General features: G+C 38.6%; 8 non-coding genes across 8 annotated transcripts; 4 read left to right on the top strand and 4 right to left on the bottom strand.

The window, feature by feature from the left end:
* Positions 1 to 589: 589 nt before the first annotated feature.
* On the bottom strand, positions 590 to 662 carry Trnar-ccu. The gene has a single exon. It is a non-coding gene; the product is annotated as a tRNA-Arg (tRNA).
* Positions 663 to 1,829: 1,167 nt separating this feature from the next.
* Trnas-uga lies at positions 1,830 to 1,911 on the bottom strand. The gene has a single exon. It is a non-coding gene; the product is annotated as a tRNA-Ser (tRNA).
* A 119-nt stretch (positions 1,912 to 2,030) lies between these two features.
* Positions 2,031 to 2,114, top strand: Trnar-ucu. The gene is given in 2 exon segments: positions 2,031 to 2,067; positions 2,079 to 2,114. It is a non-coding gene; the product is annotated as a tRNA-Arg (tRNA).
* A 183-nt stretch (positions 2,115 to 2,297) lies between these two features.
* On the top strand, positions 2,298 to 2,379 carry Trnas-cga. The gene has a single exon. It is a non-coding gene; the product is annotated as a tRNA-Ser (tRNA).
* Positions 2,380 to 4,071: 1,692 nt separating this feature from the next.
* Positions 4,072 to 4,153, bottom strand: Trnas-uga. Its single transcript has one exon. It is a non-coding gene; the product is annotated as a tRNA-Ser (tRNA).
* Positions 4,154 to 4,788: 635 nt separating this feature from the next.
* Trnas-uga lies at positions 4,789 to 4,870 on the bottom strand. The gene has a single exon. It is a non-coding gene; the product is annotated as a tRNA-Ser (tRNA).
* Positions 4,871 to 8,452: 3,582 nt separating this feature from the next.
* Trnai-aau lies at positions 8,453 to 8,526 on the top strand. The gene has a single exon. It is a non-coding gene; the product is annotated as a tRNA-Ile (tRNA).
* Positions 8,527 to 8,603: 77 nt separating this feature from the next.
* On the top strand, positions 8,604 to 8,685 carry Trnas-cga. Its single transcript has one exon. It is a non-coding gene; the product is annotated as a tRNA-Ser (tRNA).
* The last annotated feature ends 12,799 nt before the right edge of the window (positions 8,686 to 21,484 follow it).

Here is a 21,484-nt window from a genome sequence, read left to right as displayed (position 1 = left end):
AGAAGTGATTTCTAGTCATTTTTTTTTAAACATCCAAGTTTAAAATCAGTAGGAGGATTACACAGTGAGAGAAGAACGAAAGGTCTTTAGGTCTTTGTATATGTGATGGTCCTGGACAAGAAAAGTCAAGACAAGACAAACTAAGCAACGGGGTGACCCTGGATAAGGCATGCTCTCAATAATGGTCCGTACGAGTGGTAAGAACAGTCAGGTTCATCGAAGTCGAGGTCTGTGATCGTAACCCAGGTTTAGATAATTTCTAAAAGTAGATGAGAGACAACAAGTACACGTTGCCGAGAATGCACCTTACCATCATGACCAGCGTCTTGAAGTCAGCGCGTTGTTGCTCCAGGAACCAGTGAAGACGGCAGAGGAGGATGAGAAGGTCAGAGTTCACCTGTAAAACAGCAGAAGAAGTTCCGCTGCCAAGTAATTGTCGCTGGAAAAGGTTTGCAAGTTTAAGCATGCCATTTCAGCGATTTTCCAACACTTGGACAAATGAAAATTTTTGCTTGAAAACAGTAAAACAACAGAAAAGTAATTGCCAATTTAACGACGATTTTCGATAATTATAGTTTCGGTTGCTCGCTACCTCTGGCGAGACTCGAACTCGCAATCCCCGGCTTAGGAGGCCGGCCCCTTATCCATTAGGCCACAAAGGCTGGGTAATATTGAATCTCCTATTCGAGGAATGACGTTATATTTTTTGAAAACAGTAAAACAACAGAAAAGTAATTGCCAATTTAACGACGATTTTCGATAATTATAGTTTCGGTTGCTCGCTATCTCTGGCGAGACTCGAACTCGCAATCCCCGGCTTAGGAGGCCGGTCCCTTATCCATTAGGCAACAAAGGCTGGGTATTGTTGAATCTCCTATTCGAGGAATGACGTTATATTGCAAGGCTTTTCCTAGAAGATAGCCAAACGTCCCATGCTATATAAACATATAGAGATTACCGTCTGTGGACATCGTCTCACTCTTGAAAACCATGTTTTTTGAATAATCTTAACTACAAACTCTATTTACAGCTTTCGAGTTCTATAAGTGAACATACATTTACTATTGCAATTAGTTGTATCAAATAGCAAGGCTTTCTACTCTCACAATGAGGGATACTCTTTCTCACTATCTCATTTCATTATTTGTGTATGTTCCACGACCTATATCCGAATGTACTTCCTTTTGGTTCGCAATTTCCCTACATCGAAGGAAAATAAAGAAACACCATGAGAACTCGTTTGGTCGTCTATGAACATCTATGAATTCTGCCCATAATGGTGAATGATTTCAAACGATATTAACTTGATAATTTATGGTGGAAAACCACCAATACTAACTTAAATCAAAAGGCTAGTCGCCCGATAAGGGACTTGAACCCTTGACCTCAGGATTAAAAGTCCCGCGCTCTACCGTCTGAGCTAACCGGGCTTAATAATCGGTATTGCAATAGTTTTCCGTTAGAGTTCATTTTTAAATTTTACGATTTCTTATAGATCTTTTACGGACGTTTTTCTATTCTTCGTAAACAAAATGGGTACACATTTTTTCATCATATAATTTGTCTCTGACTACATTTGATGTTTGTAAACTACACTTAAAGACCGCCATAATGCATTTCGGGACTGGCCTCTGAAAAATAGACACGTTTCTTGAAACGCCAAGTGACAGGTCATGGCCATACGGTTCCGAGATAGATCCTGGGACCTAGGATACCCATGACTGCACAGTTCATTTTTGTAATCATGCGTAAATTTCAGATAATAGTAAACGATTGAAAATGAGTTGTTCCATAGAAAATACTAGCACGTGAAACAGATGGCAATTCACCGCAATTGGTAGGGTTCGAACCTACGCCCTCAGAGAGGAATAGATTTCAAGTCTATCGCCTTAACCACTCGGCCACAACTGCCCTAAATTTCAAACAATCTAGTAATAATATTCATTTTGGTTTACCAAAATTTCCGTTTTACCTTACTGAAGAGCAGGTTAAATGAGAGATGCAAAATCCTAGCACTTTGTTTAAGTGTAGGTCGTGTGGCCTAATGGATAAGGCGTCGGACTTCTATGAAAGTAATTATCCGAAAATTGCGGGTTCGAGTCCCGCCACGATTAATAGCATATGACGAAATTATTAGTTCATGATGAGTAGTAGTTAACCACAAACCATGGGGAATCATGTCAGATCAAGAGGACATGAGTTCGATCCTCTTACGGGCCACTGTAATACTTCCATTAAATATTTTCCACTCTCAAAAGGTACTGATAGTTTCTAAATATTTTGCTAGAGAATCTAATGCAGATATGGCCGAGTGGTTAAGGCGACTGACTCGAAATCAGTTTCCATCTTAGAACGTAGGTTCGAATCCTACTATCTGCGTTTTGTGGCATTTTATTGGTGAATGTAACTACAAAACATTTGATCGAGTGAAGCCAGAAGTGATTTCTAGTCATTTTTTGGGAGAACATCCAAGTTTAAAATCAGTAGGAGGAGTACACAGTGAGAGAAGAACGAAAGGTCTTTAGGTCTTTAGTATATTTGATGGCCCTGGACAAGACAAGTCAAGACAAGACAAACTAAGCAACGGGGTGACCCTGGATAAGGCATGCTCTCAACAATGGTCCGTACGAGTGGTAAGAACAGTCAGGTTCATCGAAGTCGAGGTCTGTGATCGTAACCCAGGTTTAGATAATTTCTAAAAGTAGATGAGAGACAACAAGTACACGTTGCCGAGAATGCACCTTACCATCATGACCAGCGTCTTGAAGTCAGCGCGTTGTTGCTCCAGGAACCAGTGAAGACGGCAGAGGAGGATGAGAAGGTCAGAGTTCACCTGTAAAACAGCAGAAGAAGTTCCGCTGCCAAGTAATTGTCGCTGGAAAAGGTTTGCAAGTTTAAGCATGCCATTTCAGCGATTTTCCAACACTTGGACAAATGAAAATTTTTGCTTGAAAACAGTAAAACAACAGAAAAGTAATTGCCAATTTAACGACGATTTTTGATAATTATAGTTTCGGTTGCTCGCTACCTCTGGCGAGACTCGAACTCGCAATCCCCGGCTTAGGAGGCCGGTCCCTTATCCATTAGGCAACAAAGGCTGGGTAATGTTGAATCTCCTATTCGAGGAATGACGTTATATTGCAAGGCTTTTCCTAGAAGATAGCCAAACGTCCCATGTTATATAAACATATAGAGATTACCGTCTGTGGACATCGTCTCACTCTTGAAAACCATGTTTTTTGAATAATCTTACCTACAAACTCTATTTACAGCTTTCGAGTTCTATAAGTGGACATACATTTACTATTGCAATTAGTTGTATCAAATAGCAAGGCTTTCTACTCTCACAATGAGGGATACTCTTTCTCACTATCTCATTTCATTATTTGTGTATGTTCCACGACCTATATCCGAATGTACTTCCTTTTGGTTCGCAATTTCCCTACATCGAAGGAAAATAAAGAAACACCATGAGAACTCGTTTGGTCGTCTATGAACATCTATGAATTCTGCCCATAATGGTGAATGATTTCAAACGATATTAACTTGATAATTTATGGTGGAAAACCACCAATACTAACTTAAATCAAAAGGCTAGTCGCCCGATAATGGACTTGACCCTTGACCTCAGGATTAAAAGTCCCGCGCTCTACCGTCTGAGCTAACCGGGCTTAATAATTGGTGTTGCAATAGTTTTCCGTTAGAGTTCATTTTTAAATTTTACGATTTCTTATAGATCTTTTACGGACGTTTTTCTATTCTTCGTAAACAAAATGGGTACACATTTTTTCATCATATAATTTGTCTCTGACTACATTTGATGTTTGTAAACTACACTTAAAGACCGCCATAATGCATTTCGGGACTGGCCTCTGAAAAAAAGACACGTTTCTGGAAACGCCAAGTGACAGGTCATGGCTCCACGGTTCCGAGATAGATCCTGGGACCTAGGATACCCATGACTGCACAGTTCATATTTGTAATCATGCGTAAATTTCAGATAATAGTAAACGATTGAAAATGAGTTGTTCCACTAGAAAATACTAGCACGTGAAACAGATGGCAATTCACCGCAATTGGTAGGGTTCGAACCTACGCCCTCAGAGAGGAATAGATTTCAAGTCTATCGCCTTAACCACTCGGCCACAACTGCCCTAAATTTCAAACAATCTAGTAATAACCCAGCTAAAAAAGAACTTCAGTTTAACTGTAGTTTAACTATAGTTTCCATTACTAGAGTAATTTGGCCGCAAAACTATAGTTTTTTTAGTTCAAATAACTGTAGTTTTTCTTCAATAAAAAATGCAGTTTTATTACTATCATTGTTAAAAGACTTCGACAAAAAAAGATTCGACGTGGGCCAGGATCGAACCTTCAATTCTGAAGTTGGCAACTCATCTCGCTAACCACTAGACCATTTGACTTATTAAATTGATAGACATCTATGAAATAGCTTATGATTTTTGTTTTCTATAACCTACGGACTTGTAAAGTTTTCTAGTCTTTGTTAGTTTAGAAAATAGGAGTAAGAAGGTAGCGGGCGTGTTTGTCGAAAACACTCACGAATACAATTATAGTACTTAGACTTAACATTATAGGTTAGACTTAGGTTTACTTAGGTTAGACAGGTCATGGCTCCACGGTTCCGAGATAGATCCTGAGACCTAGGATACCCATGACTGCACAGTTCATATTTGTAATCATGCGTAAATTTCAGATAATAGTAAACGATTGAAAATGAGTTGTTCCACTAGAAAATACTAGCACGTGAAACAGATGGCAATTCACCGCAATTGGTAGGGTTCGAACCTACGCCCTCAGAGAGGAATAGATTTCAAGTCTATCGCCTTAACCACTCGGCCACAACTGCCCGAAATTTCAGACAATCTAGTAATAATAATTATTTTGGTTTACCAAAATTTCTGTTTTACCTTACTGAAGAGCAGGTTGAATGAGAGATGCAAAATCCTAGCACTTTGTTTAAGTGTAGGTCGTGTGGCCTAATGGATAAGGCGTCGGACTTCCATGAAAGTAGTTATCCGAAAATTCCAGGTTCGAGTCCCGCCACGAATAATAGCATATGACGAAATTATTAGTTCATGATGAGTAGTAGTTAACCACAAACCATGGGGAATCATGTCAGATCAATAAAACTACAAATATATCTCGAACACTCAATGAATATCACTGGCTTGCATTGCCTTCACAGTGACGATTGAAATTGGCTGCTGATATAGCGTTGCTTGGTAGATAACTTAAATCATTCTCTCTAAAGACACACAGAGTATATCTAACTGATGATGAATGAACCTTTGATTAATAAATTAATAAATAAATTATGATTTCTTAGGCCTGTTAGCTCAGTTGGTTAGAGCGCCGTGCTAATAACGCGGAGGTCATCAGTTCGATCCTCTTACGGGCCACTGTAATACTTCCATTAAATATTTTCCACTCTCAAAAGGTACTGATAGTTTCTAAATATTTTGCTAGAGTATTTAATGTAGATATGGCCGAGTGGTTAAGGCGACTGACTCGAAATCAGTTTCCATCTTGGAGCGTAGGTTCTAATCCTACTATCTGCGTTTTGTGGCATTTTATTGGTGAATGTAACTACAAAACATTTGATCAAGTGAAGCCAGAAGTGATTTATAGTCATTTTTTTGGAGAACATCCAAGTTTAAAATCAGTAGGAGGATTACACAGTGAGAGAAGAACGAAAGGTCTTTAGGTCTTTGTATATGTGATGGTCCTGGACAAGAAAAGTCAAGACAAGACAAACTAAGCAACGGGGTGACCCTGGATAAGGCATGCTCTCAACAATGGTCCGTTGGAGTGGTAAGAACAGTCAGGTTCATCGAAGTCGAGGTCTGTGATCGTAACCAAGGTTTAGATAGTTTCTAAAAGTAGATGAGAGACAACAAGTACACGTTGCCGAGAATACACCTTACCATCATGACCAGCGTCTTGAAGTCAGCGCGTTGTTGCTCCAGGAACCAGTGAAGACGGCAGAGGAGGATGAGAAGGTCAGAGTTCACCTGTAAAACAGCAGAAGAAGTTCCGCTGCCAAGTAATTGTCGCTGGAAAAGGTTTCCAAGTTTAAGCATGCCATTTCAGCGATTTCCCAACACTTGGACAAATGAAAATTTTTGCTTGAAAACAGTAAAACAATATTAAAGTAATTGCCAATTTAACGACGATTTTCGATAATTATAGTTTCGGTTGCTCGCTATCTCTGGCGAGACTCGAACTCGCAATCCCCGGCTTAGGAGGCCGGTCCCTTATCCATTAGGCAACAAAGGCTGGGTAATGTTGAATCTCCTATTCGAGGAATGACGTTATATTGCAAGGCTTTTCCTAGAAGATAGCCAAACGTCCCATGTTATATAAACATATAGAGATTACCGTCTGTGGACATCGTCTCACTCTTGAAAACCATGTTTTTTGAATAATCTTAACTACAAACTCTATTCTATTATAACTCTATTATTATTATTATTATTATTATTACAGGATTTATATAGCGCTTTTTCATGAAATGGTCAAAGCGCTTACATTGGGCAGAGACAAACTTGCGTAACTACATGTATGCTATCTTAAAGAGATGCGTCTTGAGACGAGATCTAAACAACGACATAGAATTGATCGCCCTAATATCCTCCGGTAGTTTGTTCCAGAGCGTCGGAGCGGCATGACTGAAAGAGCGAGCACCGTACGTCTCAAGACGAATCCTAGGGATACATAGAAGGTTAGGAGACGTTGCCGATCGGGACTGCAATGCTGGGCGATTGGGCTTGATGAGTTCAGATAAGTAAGCTGGAGCGGATCCATGAAGGCAGTGAAACGTTAAAACGAGGATCTTAAACACTATACGGCTCTTAATCGGGAGCCAGTGCAGGGCCATCAGATGCGGAGTAATGTGATCATGCTTCTTCACTCTTCTCACCATCCTCGCCGCCTTGTTTTGGACAAGTTGAAGTCTGTCCAGGAGCTTCTCGGGGAGTCCATACAAAAGAGAGTTGCAGCTGTCGTTGGTGGAGAAAACAAAAGCATGCATAAGCTTCTCAGTGGTAGCGTCGTCCAGGAATAATTCTATAAGTGGACATACATTTACTATTGCAATTAGTTGTATCAAATAGCAAGGCTTTCTACTCTCACAATGAGGGATACTCTTTCTCACTATCTCATTTCATTATTTGTGTATGTTCCACGACCTATATCCGAATGTACTTCCTTTTGGTTCGCAGTTTCCCTACATCGAAGGAAAATAAAGAAACACCATGAGAACTCGTTTGGTCGTCTATGAACATCTATGAATTCTGCCCATAATGGTGAATGAATTCAAACGATATTAACTTGATAATTTATGGTGGAAAACCACCAATACAAACTTAAATCAAAAGGCTAGCCGCCCGATAACGGACTTGAACCCTTGACCTCAGGATTAAAAGTCCCGCGCTCTACCGTCTGAGCTAACCGGACTTAATAAATGGTATTGCAATAGTTTTCCGTTAGAGTTCATTTTTAAATGTTACGATTTCTTATAGATCTTTTACGGACGGAAGTACGGACGTTTTTCTATTCTTCGTAAACAAAATGGGTACACATTTTTTCATCATATAATTTGTCTCTGACTACATTTGATGTTTGTAAACTACACTTAAAGACCGCCATAATGCATATCGGGACTGGCCTCTGAAAAATAGACACTTTTCTGGAAACGCCAAGTGACAGGTCATGGCTCCACGGTTCCGAGATAGATCCTGAGACCTAGGATACCCATGACTGCACAGTTCATATTTGTAATCATGCGTAAATTTCAGATAATAGTAAACGATTGAAAATGAGTTGTTCCACTAGAAAATACTAGCACGTGAAACAGATGGCAATTCACCGCAGTTGGTAGGGTTCGAACCTACGCCCTCAGAGAGGAAAAGATTTCAAGTCCATCGTCTTAACCACTCGGCCACAACTGCCCTAAATTTCAAACAATCTAGTAATAATATTTATTTTGGTTTACCAAAATTTCCGTTTTACCTTACTGAAGAGCAGGTTAAATGAGAGATGCAAAATCCTAGCACTTTGTTTAAGTGTAGGTCGTGTGGCCTAATGGATAAGGCGTCGGACTTCTATGAAAGTAGTGATCCGAAAATTGCGGGTCCGAGTCCCGCCACGATTAATAGCATATGACGAAATTATTAGTTCATGATGAGTAGTAGTTAACCACAAACCATGGGGAATCATATCAGATCAATAAAACTACAAATATATCTCGAACACTCAATGAATATCACTGGCTTGCATTGCCTTCACAGTGACGATTGAAATTGGCTGCTGATATAGCGTTGCTTGGTAGATAACTTAAATCATTCTCTCTAAAGACACACAGAGTATATCTAACTGATGATGAATGAACCTTCGATTAATAAATTAAGAAATAAATTATGAATTCATAGGCCTGTTAGCTCAGTTGGTTAGAGCGCCGTGCTAATAACGCGGAGGTCATGAGTTCGATCCTCTTACGGGCCACTGTAATACTTCCATAAAATATTTTCCACTCTCAAAAGGTACTGATAGTTTCTAAATATTTTGCTAGAGTAGATAATGCAGATATGGCCGAGTGGTTAAGGCGACTGACTCGAAATCAGTTTCCATCTTGGAGCGTAGGTTCTAATCCTACTATCTGCGTTTTGTGGCATTTTATTGGTGAATGTAACTACAAAACATTTGATCAAGTGAAGCCAGAAGTGATTTCTAGTCATTTTTTTGGAGAACATCCAAGTTTAAAATCAGTAGGAGGATTACACAGTGAGAGAAGAACGAAAGGTCTTTAGGTCTTTGTATATGTGATGGTCCTGGACAAGAAAAGTCAAGACAAGACAAACTAAGCAACGGGGTGACCCTGGATAAGGCATGCTCTCAACAATGGTCCGTTCGAGTGGTAAGAACAGTCAGGTTCATCGAAGTCGAGGTCTGTGATCGTAACCCAGGTTTAGATAGTTTCTAAAAGTAGATGAGAGACAACAAGTACACGTTGCCGAGAATACACCTTACCATCATGACCAGCGTCTTGAAGTCAGCGCGTTGTTGCTCCAGGAACCAGTGAAGACGGCAGAGGAGGATGAGAAGGTCAGAGTTCACCTGTAAAACAGCAGAAGAAGTTCCGCTGCCAAGTAATTGTCGCTGGAAAAGGTTTCCAAGTTTAAGCATGCCATTTCAGCGATTTCCCAACACTTGGACAAATGAAAATTTTTGCTTGAAAACAGTAAAACTACAGAAAAGTAATTGCCAATTTAACGACGATTTTCGATAATTATAGTTTCGGTTGCTCGCTACCTCTGGCGAGACTCGAACTCGCAATCCCCGGCTTAGGAGGCCGGTCCCTTATCCATAAGGCAACAAAGGCTGGGTAATGTTGAATCTCCTATTCGAGGAATGACGTTATATTGCAAGGCTTTTCCTAGAAGATAGCCAAACATCACATGTTATATAAACATATAGAGATTACCGTCTGTGGACATCGTCTCACTCTTGAAAACCATGTTTTTTTAAAAATCTTAACTACAAACTCTATTTACAGCTTTCGAGTTCTATAAGTGGACATACATTTACTATTGCAATTAGTTGTATCAAATAGCAAGGCTTTCTACTCTCACAATGAGGGATACTCTTTCTCACTATCTCATTTCATTATTTGTGTATGTTCCACGACCTATATCCGAATGTACTTCCTTTTGGTTCGCAATTTCCCTACATCGAAGGAAAATAAAGAAACACCATTAGACCTCGTTTGGTCGTCTATGAACATCAATGAATTCTGCCCATAATGGTGAATGATTTCAAACGATATTAACTTGTTAATTTATGGTGGAAAACCACCAATACTAACTTAAATCAAAAGGCTAGCCGCCCGATAAGGGACTTGAACCCTTGACCTCAGCATTAAAAGTCCCGCGCTCTACCGTCTGAGCTAACCAAGGAATTGCAATAGTTTTCCGTTAGAGTTCATTTTTAAATTTTACGATTTCTTATAGATCTTTTACGGATGGAAGTACGGACGTTTTTCTATTCTTCGTAAACAAAATGGGTACACATTTTTTCATCATATAATTTGTCTCTGACTACATTTGATGTTTGTAAACTACACTTAAAGACCGCCATAATGCATTTTGGGACTGTCCTCTGAAAAATAGACACGTTTCTGGAAACGCCAAGTGACAGGTCATGGCTCCACGGTTCCGAGATAGATCCTGGGACCTAGGATACCCATTACTGCAGAGCTCATATTTGTAATCATGCGTAAATTTCAGATAATAGTAAACGATTGAAAATGAGTTGTTCCACTAAAAAATATTAGTAAGTGAAACAGATGGCAATTCACCGCAGTTTGTAGGGTTCAAACCTACGCCCTCAGAGAGGAAAAGATTTCATGTATATCGCCTTAACCACTCGGCCACAACTGCCCGAAATTTCAGACAATCTAGTAATAATATTTATTTTGGTTTACCAAAATTTCCGTTTTACCTTACTGAAGAGCAGGTTAAATGAGATATGCAAAATCCTAGCACTTTGTTTAAGTGTAGGTCGTGTGACCTAATGGATAAGGCATCGGACTTCTATGAAAATAGTTATCCGAAAACTGCGGGTTCGAGTCCCGCCACGATTAATAGCATATAACGAAATTATTAGTTCATGATGAGTAGTAGTTAACCACAAACCATGGGGAATCATGTCAGATCAATAAAACTACAAATATATTTCGAACTCTCAATGAATATCACTTGCTTGCATTGCCTTCATAGTGACGATTGAAATTGGCTGCTGATATAGCGTTGCTTGGTAGATAACTTAAATCATTCTCTCTAAAGACACACAGAGTATATCTAACTGATGATGAATGAACCTTTGATTAATAAATTAAGAATATAATTTGGATTTCATAGGCTTGTTAGCTCAGTTTGTTAGAGCGCCTGCTTGTCTTCGTGAGTTGCATAGCAAAGAATACAACAATAGTCACCAGAATCTTTTCCACTAATCCAAAAACTTGGTTTATGCCTTAATTGTCTGCTGTGAATTTCCCAAGCTTCACGTACAGTGTCATTTTCCCTCCGTCATTATTTTCAAAAGCGATCCCATTATTCCCCAAATCTTTTAATTCTGAAACGATGTTACTCAACAGTTGGTTAAGGGCGTCTTTTTTTATATCATTTGTATGGCACATAGCAAGGAGGTGGATGTTAGCTAGCGTACTGTTGAATCTTGGGGAAAGGGACAGATTCGTAAAGTAAAACATTCCGCTGTTGTTTTTGGTCGCCCCGCCTTTAGAAGATTTGTGAGTCCAAGGCCGACGTCAAAAAATTAAATATATGATACAATTCCTTGTGGGTCATTATCGGAAAACTCTCCCAAAATCTTGATTCAAGCAAGAATAAACACTATTTTTGACATCATGTTATTTCATGAGATTTAGGTAAATTACGTCCTTTTTAAAATTTTTTGATTGAAAAGTATTGTGCAATCGAGGGTTCTTAACAATTAGTACGCCTGACTCCCCTTCATTTAAAACATGCTCAACCGCGTGATAACTGCCTATCAATATTAATTCGGGTGAAACAAAACGAGGGTGAATGCGGTATTCGGATCCAAATTTATCGAAAATGGTTTTCAAGCTATTAAAAGCAAGATTTGTTTCTACAACTTATTGTGCACATCGGGTACGTCGTATCGGGAACCAAAAGTGTTGATATAACTTCGTTAGTTAAAGTTAAAGTTTTATCTACTATGATATGAAATAAATCTTTGAAAATTTTTTTCACGTCGATGGTTGCATTAAAAGGCAAATTCCCCCTCCCTCGTAAATCTATAATCATGTTCGTCATTTTAGCCTCCATTGTTTCTTTCAGTGAAAAAATGTGTTGTGTTAACGAGGGGGGGGGGTACTGTCTCTCTCCTGAGCATTTCCGTCTGTCTCGACTTCCCTCCCTTCTCCCTCGTTTCTTTCTACGCTGAAATTTACGAAGCCGTTTTCAAGGCCAATATCAAGACCTGCTGACAACATCACACTCGTTTGTTTGAAAATTAGATAAATGAAATCGCTCAAAATGCATAATGAAATTAAAAATGTTGTCAGCCGTCGTTTCGCAATAAGGTTCGCAACATCGAATGGGGAAATCCTATTCTCCGTATAGCTTATGATGGCTTAAGTGCACCTTCATATCTTTTGTGGAGTTAACTTGAACACTTTTTTGACACGAAGGACAAGTAAACATGTTGGCAGCACTAGTTATTAAACGTCACTTATAATCAATTAATCCAAAGCACAATTACAAGCAAAATATCACATCAAACAACGAGTTAGCATTAAAAAAAAGTGTACAATGATATGGTCACACAAACGATTCCCTCCTCCTGGCAGCAGAAGGGAGGGAACAGATAATTTTTGTATAAGCCGGTGCTGGAAAAATTTTTGTTTTCTAAAAGGAAACCTGATGTTTAGAATTTATGCCCATGTATACCTTTTTCAAAACAGCGCTTCTCTGAGAGTAGTAATTTACATGAGTTTACATCTTCTGAGCGAAGTTTAAACAAAGAAGTTCAACTTTTCTGAAAGGTCTAACGCGCAAGTTACATTTTGCAAATAAAAAAATTGGAGCGATTTCTTTTTTATTAACATTTACAAAGAACAGTCTCGACAAAACTCGAGCCTGCAATTAGTTGACAATGCGTTATTTGAACATCCTGTTTTTTGTATTTACCTAACTTGTGACGGGTCTCTGGCAACTTCAGTGATCGCTTGTATCACATTGTTTCAAATCCAACAATTTAAGTTATCGTACGTATTGAAGTGATTAACTAAATTAACTGTTTCTTGATTATGTAGAGTAACATGGACGAGTAGCGGAAGTCTTCATCTTGCTAGCTTCGAGTGAAAGTGTGACTGTAATCTCCAGGTTTCCTTTATAATTCCTTCACTCATACGGGTGATAAAGTTGAGCTCGAGTTCTCGCCTTGTGAAAACTAATAGACAGTATCGTTTGACTCGTGTGAGTTGACTTTAACTTACTGTATTCAGACTTTAACTCGCAATTCTCTCGAAAATAGTTCCCGCACTGAAAGGTGTTCTCCCCTGCGTGAAAAAAACATCAACATCTTAGAAACTTATGCCACAATATATTACATAATACAGGGTGAATACAAGACACTAATGAGAAAGAACCAAAATTAGACTGAATTGTAAAATACGAAGAAACACCATATTCAGACCAAAAAACCATCAACATCTTGAAACTTAAACCTCAATACATTACATAACACAGAGTAAATACACGAAACTAAATATATAATAACCAAAATGAGACTGAGTTGATTTTTTTTTTAAATAAGCATCAGTTAATTTAAGGGAAGAGAGAAATCTGTACTCTTAAATGTCGGTCTTCTCAAATGTTTCTGCCAAAAATCCTAGGTGATTCTGATCTTTACTACTCGACTGGATCGAGTTTCTTTCTCCTTCCAATTCCTGTAGACTTCCGACTTCAGGCTCTTCATTTATCGGAATTAAAGTCTCCGTCTCCGCAAGGTCTGGATTGTCCTCCTCGACTATATCAGGTTGCTAGTCGGCCTTCGAAATTTCTGTAATTGGTAGAAATTTGCGTTAAATCGACGCTACACTTTCGAGATTATAGAAATCGCCTTAGCCGAAGCCCTAGAACTTCAGGCTTTAGGACAGTTGTTACCATGAAAAAGGGACAATTGTCGAGAGAAAGCAAAAGAGCTTTCCAATAACAATAAGTTTCTACCAATTCTAAGACAGATATAAGAAATCATAAATTGCTCTGTTTTGACAAAACAAGTGAATTCACCACCAACTGTAAATTTGGAATTGGAAGTTCGACGGTTTGCGAGTGATGGATTCGGAAGATCTTTCCCATACACTCGTAACAAATGCACCGATAGTCGCTGTCAAACTTCGATGAATCTCTTTTTCCCGTAGGACTCAACCTATTCTATTTACGACGAAGAAAACAAATCTCTTCATTTCAATCTGATGGCGATGGTCAAACCGGTTGCCATTTCACTTGGACATTAATGCCCGGCTTGTACCCAATATCCGTCCCTACCACCCTGCCAGGAGATTCCGTACAATACTTCGAGGTAGAACTGCTCGACTCACTTTTACAAAAAATTAAGATCACTACGCCGCACGAGAACAAAATAACCGATAGATACAAACCATTTAATTGATTTTTCAAGAATCGCATTCATTTTACTCGTGCGCAGCTTTTACTTTTCACATTTACTTCTCTCACGTTGGTTTTCCAGTTATTTTTTTTTATCTTCCTTGTCTTGTTATTTTTCCATTTCGAGCATTCCGGAAACCTTCTAAATGTTATTACATATTTTTGTATTCTTTTTCTTTTCTTTCTTGACAAGATAAAACAATGAGGATTCGACTCGAGTTGCCACGGTTTTTTATAGGTAACACTCATAGGTTTCAAGCATCAACTCATTCGAAATGGCTCCGACGTTGAGAAAAAATGGCGACCAGGTGCGCCTCCGGGATCCATGGCCATCCTCCACTCGATTTATGGCATTTCCTCCTCCGCCCTCGGACTGGGTTCTATCTTTAATTTAAAAGTACGTTGTAATCAAATGCGATGTCTCGTCATGCTCTTCCCCCTCACTTTGATGTCTCCATTAAAACTAATCGGATTACATAATGATATAAGTCTGAAGTCCAACACAAAGGAGTCGTCAAATGTTGAAATTAGAGAGAAAATCCCTTCTTTAAATTGGAGTTATTTTTAAGTGGAAGCTAAATCGAACCTTTTCGATTAACGATTTCGTTTTATCTCTGTTGACATTTATTACTTTCTAGTGGAGGGATATCACCACTGTATTGCCCTGCGGATAATGCAACTCTCTGCTGTCAACATTGTGAAACCCACCAACCATTTTACTGAACGGAAAAACGAAGTCGTCCACAAAAAACCCTCCACCTTTTTTTTATTATGTTCGAATAATTCCATTTTAGTTCCAATTTTATTCCATTACACTAAACACCGTATTCATCACGAGACTCGTTCCACATATCGGGATTCCCGCGAACGTTATTAGATCCGTCCTTAAATCGTCATAAAGAAATACATTTATTAAAGGAATGCCTCTTATCGGGATTCCCCCCTTGTTCCGGGATCTGTCCAGGGCTTTCACGTCCTGGTCCACAGCCCTAAAGTCGACACACACTGTTAAATTCTCCCCCTTCGGAATTCCATCATTTAAAGTAAGCTGTTTTAATTATTATAATTAAAATTAACCATAATAATTTAATTTTTTTAAATTAAATATTCAGGAGAAAATGTCTTCCACACCGTCTCCAATCCGGTAATCCCACCGATGGACATTGGCTTCTCCAAAGTACACTGGAGCTTAAGTGCGGCTTGGCTGCCTCACTCAATCATTCCCATAGTATATAAACCTATTTACAAAGAAATTTTTTGAAACACGGTCTGGTAAAAATCTGACTTCTGAGTCCAATCAGTCAGTGGAGCCCGTGAAACCAGCAGTCATGGAACTAGCACAGCCTGTGGAACAAGTAGCAAAACCCTGAATACTTTCATGCCATGGGACATCGAAGAAATGAAAGCAATGCTATAGAAACGGCTCGTCTACTCTTCAGGTAAGTGAAACAAGTTGTTTTATATCTAATTTGAACTAATACTTATTGTTTTTTTTACATTTTGATGCTGCCACAAAGTGAAAGCGAGAGTGTTTTCGAGATTACCGATTACTGAAACCGCTACTTAATCGACTGAAGTCTGAAGTCACTGAACAATGAAATAAAACAAAAAATTATTTTTGTTAGACGACCTGCAATTGGAATCAAATTCCATTTGCAGACAAACCCCCCAATACAGTCATACCATGAGACATTGAAGAGAGGAAAGCGCTTGTTTCAGCAGAAACTGTTCGTCTACTCTATAAGTAACTACTCTAGAATTTCTTATATTGATAACAGTTCGATGCTGGTAAAAAAAGCAAACGCGTGGTGTGTTCGAGATGACAGATGAAGTTAAAGCCAGTGAAGAAAAAACTCCTGGCCCGACTGAAAAAAAATCGAATGAAAAAATATCTGTTGTAAACCTATAATGTTTAGGCCTACCTGCAATTTAAATGAGATTCGTCTGCTTATAATAATTCATTCTTGTTTTTTAATATGCAGTGTGATGCAAAGAGAAAACGTGTTTTTCATTAGGACATGAGTTGAAGGAAACGTCAAAGTCAGACAAAAAGAATTCAAAGGGGAAATTACTGAACGAACGAATTAAAAATCTAAGGCATCTAGTTCCATCGCTTTCCATTTTTACTTAAGACGGGGGTGTGATCACCAACCGGTCACCGCTAGCTTAGAACCTATTTATCTGATAAGAGAAATAGTTCATAATTACAATACGTTTGTAATTTTTTAAATTTGTATGCGATTGTAAGAATTACACAATCGTATTGTAATTACATTACGTTAATAAAAATAATTGAACAGTACACTTTTCATAAGTGCAATCACTATTTTAAAGAGATCTTTCTTCACAACATTTAAGGAAATTCCCCAAGAAGCTTGGAAAGTGAATGGAATTGGAGGAGTACAGCTTGAAGCACGATGCATTGGGAACAGAAATTTAACTACTTTAATTGAAGGAATCTATGTCAAATCTATCGGTCAATCTCTTCTCTGTGCACACGGAAGCTGGACTAGAAGTTCGTTTTAAAAGAACAAAGGTAAAATGGGATTTTAAAAATTTACTTTGATTTTACATTTATTTATTTTTCCAATCTCAGGCATCGTTCAGTATTTTAAAAAAACACCGTCAAGATTGGAGAGAAGCTTGGGGTTTCTCTTTATCTGTTGAATGTACTGGCAGACGACTGTAAAAACCGTGAAGACCTTTCAGCTACAGCTTCCTCGACAGCGTCTGCCCACTTACTTCATCAACAATAAGCACATGCAAATTGCAGAGATGTAGCCAGAACAATAAAGTCAAAAGCTGCCAAAGATAAATCTTGACCCTGAACAAGATAATAACGCCAAACTGTGCAACGGCTGGTTGTACGGAAAATGCACGGTACTCTTTCCAGCTAAAGAATGAGAAAGAACTGAAAAAGTTAGTGATCTCGTCTATGGTGACGTGGGAATAGTCAAAGTAAATATTCAAGATGGCTGCAAGTTCTACTCACTGCTAAAGGACGACTATACGGAATTTACAGATGCAAAATTCTCAAAGAAAAAAAGTGACGCTGCTAACCAAGTTTTTGAATTCTGTGTTAAAATCAAGACTCAATCAGAACATCCAGAAAACATTTTGAGAAAAGATTCAAGGGAGTATCGTTGACAATTTTACAAGTGGAAACAAGTGTCCGGAATCATCCATCAAACGACCTGTCGTTATACGTCTCAACAAAACGGCGTCAGTGAAAGGGCAAACAGAACAGCATGGAATAGAATACGTCAGAAGTTTGCTCTACAACGCTCGTGGTAACTGAAAATCTTCCAACACAGGAGGTGATGACGTGCAAGAGCTATGGGTTTTGTCTGTGTAACAGTGTTAGTAATTGTCTTGCGTGATGTCATATTTGACGAAACAATATTCATGGGAGTTGAGATTTTTAGTTCAACATCCGAAGCCAAATAAAATCCGTGTGAACCGTTTCGAGTCGTTATGGAGGCATTGGAAGTGAATCAAGGAATGGAACAGCCAGTAAAAAAAAGGGAAGCGTGGATATTGAAGAACTACTCACAATTGTTTTGAATCAATAAATTAATGATAAATTGATTTTATACAGAGGTTCCAGCTTTAGTTGGCAATGAAAATCATGGCGGTGTTACTGAAAATGAGTTTCAAACGGAACCACTGGCCTGGTTGCTACTGTACTCGATTATTTCTATCGAACCAGATCCGGAAAACCTTACGGCAAGTCACTAGCCTTACAAGCACCAACATCAACTCCTAAGAATCACAGTGAACACTGTCGTTGCGACTGAAGAACATAGATGCAAAATAGATAAAAAGTCTTGGGAACTTGTCTTTCCTTCAGAACTGCCGTCTGGCTGCGTCCTAATTCGACAAAAATGAATAGGGATGAAACATAAACCTGGGCACGGAGAAGTACCACCTTGCTTTAAATGACGTCTGATGGCTGTTGGATGCGCTCAACGACCTGGCGTTTATTTTGAAGACACATTTGCCCAAGTTCGGAACCGAGTTTTTTGTATATTTATGTCAATCGTGGTTGTGAATATTAGGTGATGCCGTACTTCTGAAAAAGGCTCCACTGTACTAAACAAGCACCAATGTTATGGAACAAAACCCTTAATGGAAAACTTAAAGCAGTAGACTTCCAGCCGATGATGGATACAGTGTCTATATTCGTGTTAAAGGAGACAAGGTTTCACTACCTATTGTGGACATACGTACCCATATGTGGAGATACACCATTCTAACTCTACTCAAGAAACATAAATTGACAAGTCCTAACGACCACTGACCCAAACTCCCGCCTCAATGCGTCATGCTCAATGCGTTTCCAGCTATCGAGGGAGAGAGGCTATAGAACTATATAACGCCTAGAGACTATATAACGAAAGCACCATTATCAGTAGTTATTGAAACCCTTTTGTATCTTACAAATGCTACACGCCAAGAAATCACACATTCCGTTGGCCAAGTAGGGAAGTACTGTTCAAATCCGCAAACAGCGCAATGGAGAACCGTTAAACTGAATGTTTGCCTATCTAAAGGGGACCTGTAATCTGGAAATAAAGTAATATGTATTGACGAAAAAGGACAACATGTCTTCGTTTTTGGGATCTCCCTTCCAAAAAATTAGCTAAATGCAAAGCGCACTAGTTAAGCAATTCCTGTTTTTTTGTGTTTTTGTTTAGTGCATGGCAATTAAAGTCGACAAACATCGTTTCCCATTCATACGATGAATCTTGATTATTCAACGATTCACTGGGCCAAAGAAAGTTTTTTTTATTTACTGCTTCTTTTATCCCACCAAATCCCAGACCAAATTTACAGATTTGTGGTATATTTTTTCACAAAAAATTCAGAAAAAAATCACAATCGATTCCATTGAACATTTAAAAAAATGAAAACCCGAATTTTAGAAGAAACGGCACGTCTTCTCTTAAACTAAGTCAAACAAAATCTTGATTATTATTGATCTTTGTAATATTTTACATCCCAATGCTTTCATTTTAAGAAAATAACTGCGTAAGTAATAAAACAAATCTCATATTAATAATTGGTCTTAATGATTTTTTTACAGCTCCCGCAAAAAGAAAATTTCTGTGCCATCGAATTGATAAGGGTTGAAGAAGATACCACAGGTGAAACTGATGAAACATAGAAAAATCGAATTTGGAAAACGGCTGTTATTGTCTGATTAATTGAAGAGAGTCGTATCATAATATTGTTGACATTTGATTTATATAAAAAATGCCTGAGAGATAAAAAAAACGCTTGAAAACAGCAACCTGCTGGAGCGAGAGCGAGGCGAGTTCTGCTGTTGTGTAGAACAGAGATAGGTGCTGAAGATAATATAGGGTGAGAGAGGGTTGCAAGGACATCGGTGCAACATTGAACAATAAAATAATATATGTATCATATATGAGTGAAAAAGTAAGCCAATTTGTGCGATGGGTTCTGTATATAGTTATTCAGTACTTTTGCAAAAAATCTTTTTGTTGGGGTATTCTGTGGATGTCCGAACATCCCAATTTGGTCACTACAAGATGATGAAAAAACAAAAGAAGGATAAAAAACTGATTTCCTATGGGCATTCCATCTTCGTCAATTTTAGGCCGACTGTCTTTTCCCATGAATTCTCTATTATAGGATGTCCTTTCGATAATGAATCGGACACAATCTGGTACTTAAAACGCGTATGTCACAAAAATCTGTTATTGGAAAATCCTATAGATGTCACATTCCGACCCTTTCGGAACCAACCTTTCTCACTTAGTTAGGGCAATAATTGGAAATCCGATGGATGAATAAACAGGCTGGGCAGGGATATAACATTTTGAACGTATCGAAAATGTTTCGAAAAGGTGTAGCCTTGTACCTGGCAGGAATGTGCCTTTATAGAATATACTCATTCGCCATCAATAAAAGTATAAACAAAACAGCAAAGAAGTTTGCAATAGATTTTATTAAAGATATCACTATAAACATCAATAAACGAGAAACGTATCAAAATCCATTATTTGGAATTTTTGAGAGAATTCAAAAAGCGGGATATTCAGCAAATGTCTTTGTTTTTCTTTGAAATTCAAACGGAATAATACAACAAGCAATCTAAACAAGTTGACAAACGTGTTACAGCCACAGGTCCCGCTCCGGAAATCAACTTACTTACCATTTTTTCTACTTCTAGGCAAAGGGCTTGTTAAGGGGACATTTTTCACTAATCCTAATTACACATTTTCAATACTTGATCGACCCTTTTTTAGATTGCGATGTTCCGATTGGATTTGGTTGTGGAATAAATGGCGTTTCGTAATTCTGCGGTCACTTCAGGAAATGTTACTTGATCGCCTCTCTTGCCTACTTTAGTGAAAACATAAAAGGGTCTTTGGTTTCACAGTGATGGCAAGCAAAATGTCGCTCGCGAAAGCAAAATTTCCCCCTCTTTGCCTTTAGGGTCTGTTGGGGTGACCACCCCCTCTCGATAGGTGTAGGCTGACGTTATGACGGAGACCACCCCAACAGACCCTAAAGGCAAGAGGGGGAAATGTTGCTTTCGCGAGCGCCAAGTGGCTTATAGGATGAAGCCCGTCATGGCCAAAAAACGAAGAAATTTTTAGGACATTTTTCCCAAAATTTCAATCGGTAATATCTCGGCTTTTGAGCCAAGCATAAAAAAAACATGAAAATTGTTTGAAGAGGTGGGCTATCCCATCATTTTAAAACAATTAGAATATTTCTAGGTGCAGCAGTTGACGAGAAAACTGCTGCACAAAAAACGAAAAAAATTCCAAATTTCGGCTACAAAAGCTAGACGATTGCGGTTTTTAGCAATCGACTTAGCGAAAAATTTTGCACAAAACCCATCTATTTGTTTATTTTTAGAACCCCTAGCGACGATTTCCGCTAAATCAAAAACCCCCAAAACAGCCTCTTTGTGTGGCGAATCGCTTGTTAAAAGTATCGTCGTCGATAATTTTCCTGGTTTTTGAGCTTGGTTCAATGCAGGAGTCGTCTTTTTCTTCGGAGCTGTCTTCCTCAATGTCAATACTGTCATTTTTTGTCTCCTCTTTCTTTTCTCTTTCCGCTGCTTGTATCCAGCAAGACCTCTTCTGTCCGGGGCTCCATCAGCACTGCATAGCTCCTTATTTACTCATCAGACTGTGGTGAATTGCTCTTATTCACTTCGGCAGGATCCACACGATTTTTCGTTGGGGAAACAGGATTTGCTGGATAATTAATAA

Source organism: Daphnia pulex, chromosome 10 (genome assembly GCF_021134715.1).
Source record: "Daphnia pulex isolate KAP4 chromosome 10, ASM2113471v1".
Lineage (NCBI taxonomy): Eukaryota > Metazoa > Arthropoda > Branchiopoda > Diplostraca > Daphniidae > Daphnia > Daphnia pulex.
Note: the sequence above shows the minus strand (reverse complement) of the source record. Positions and strands in the feature narration are given on the sequence as shown.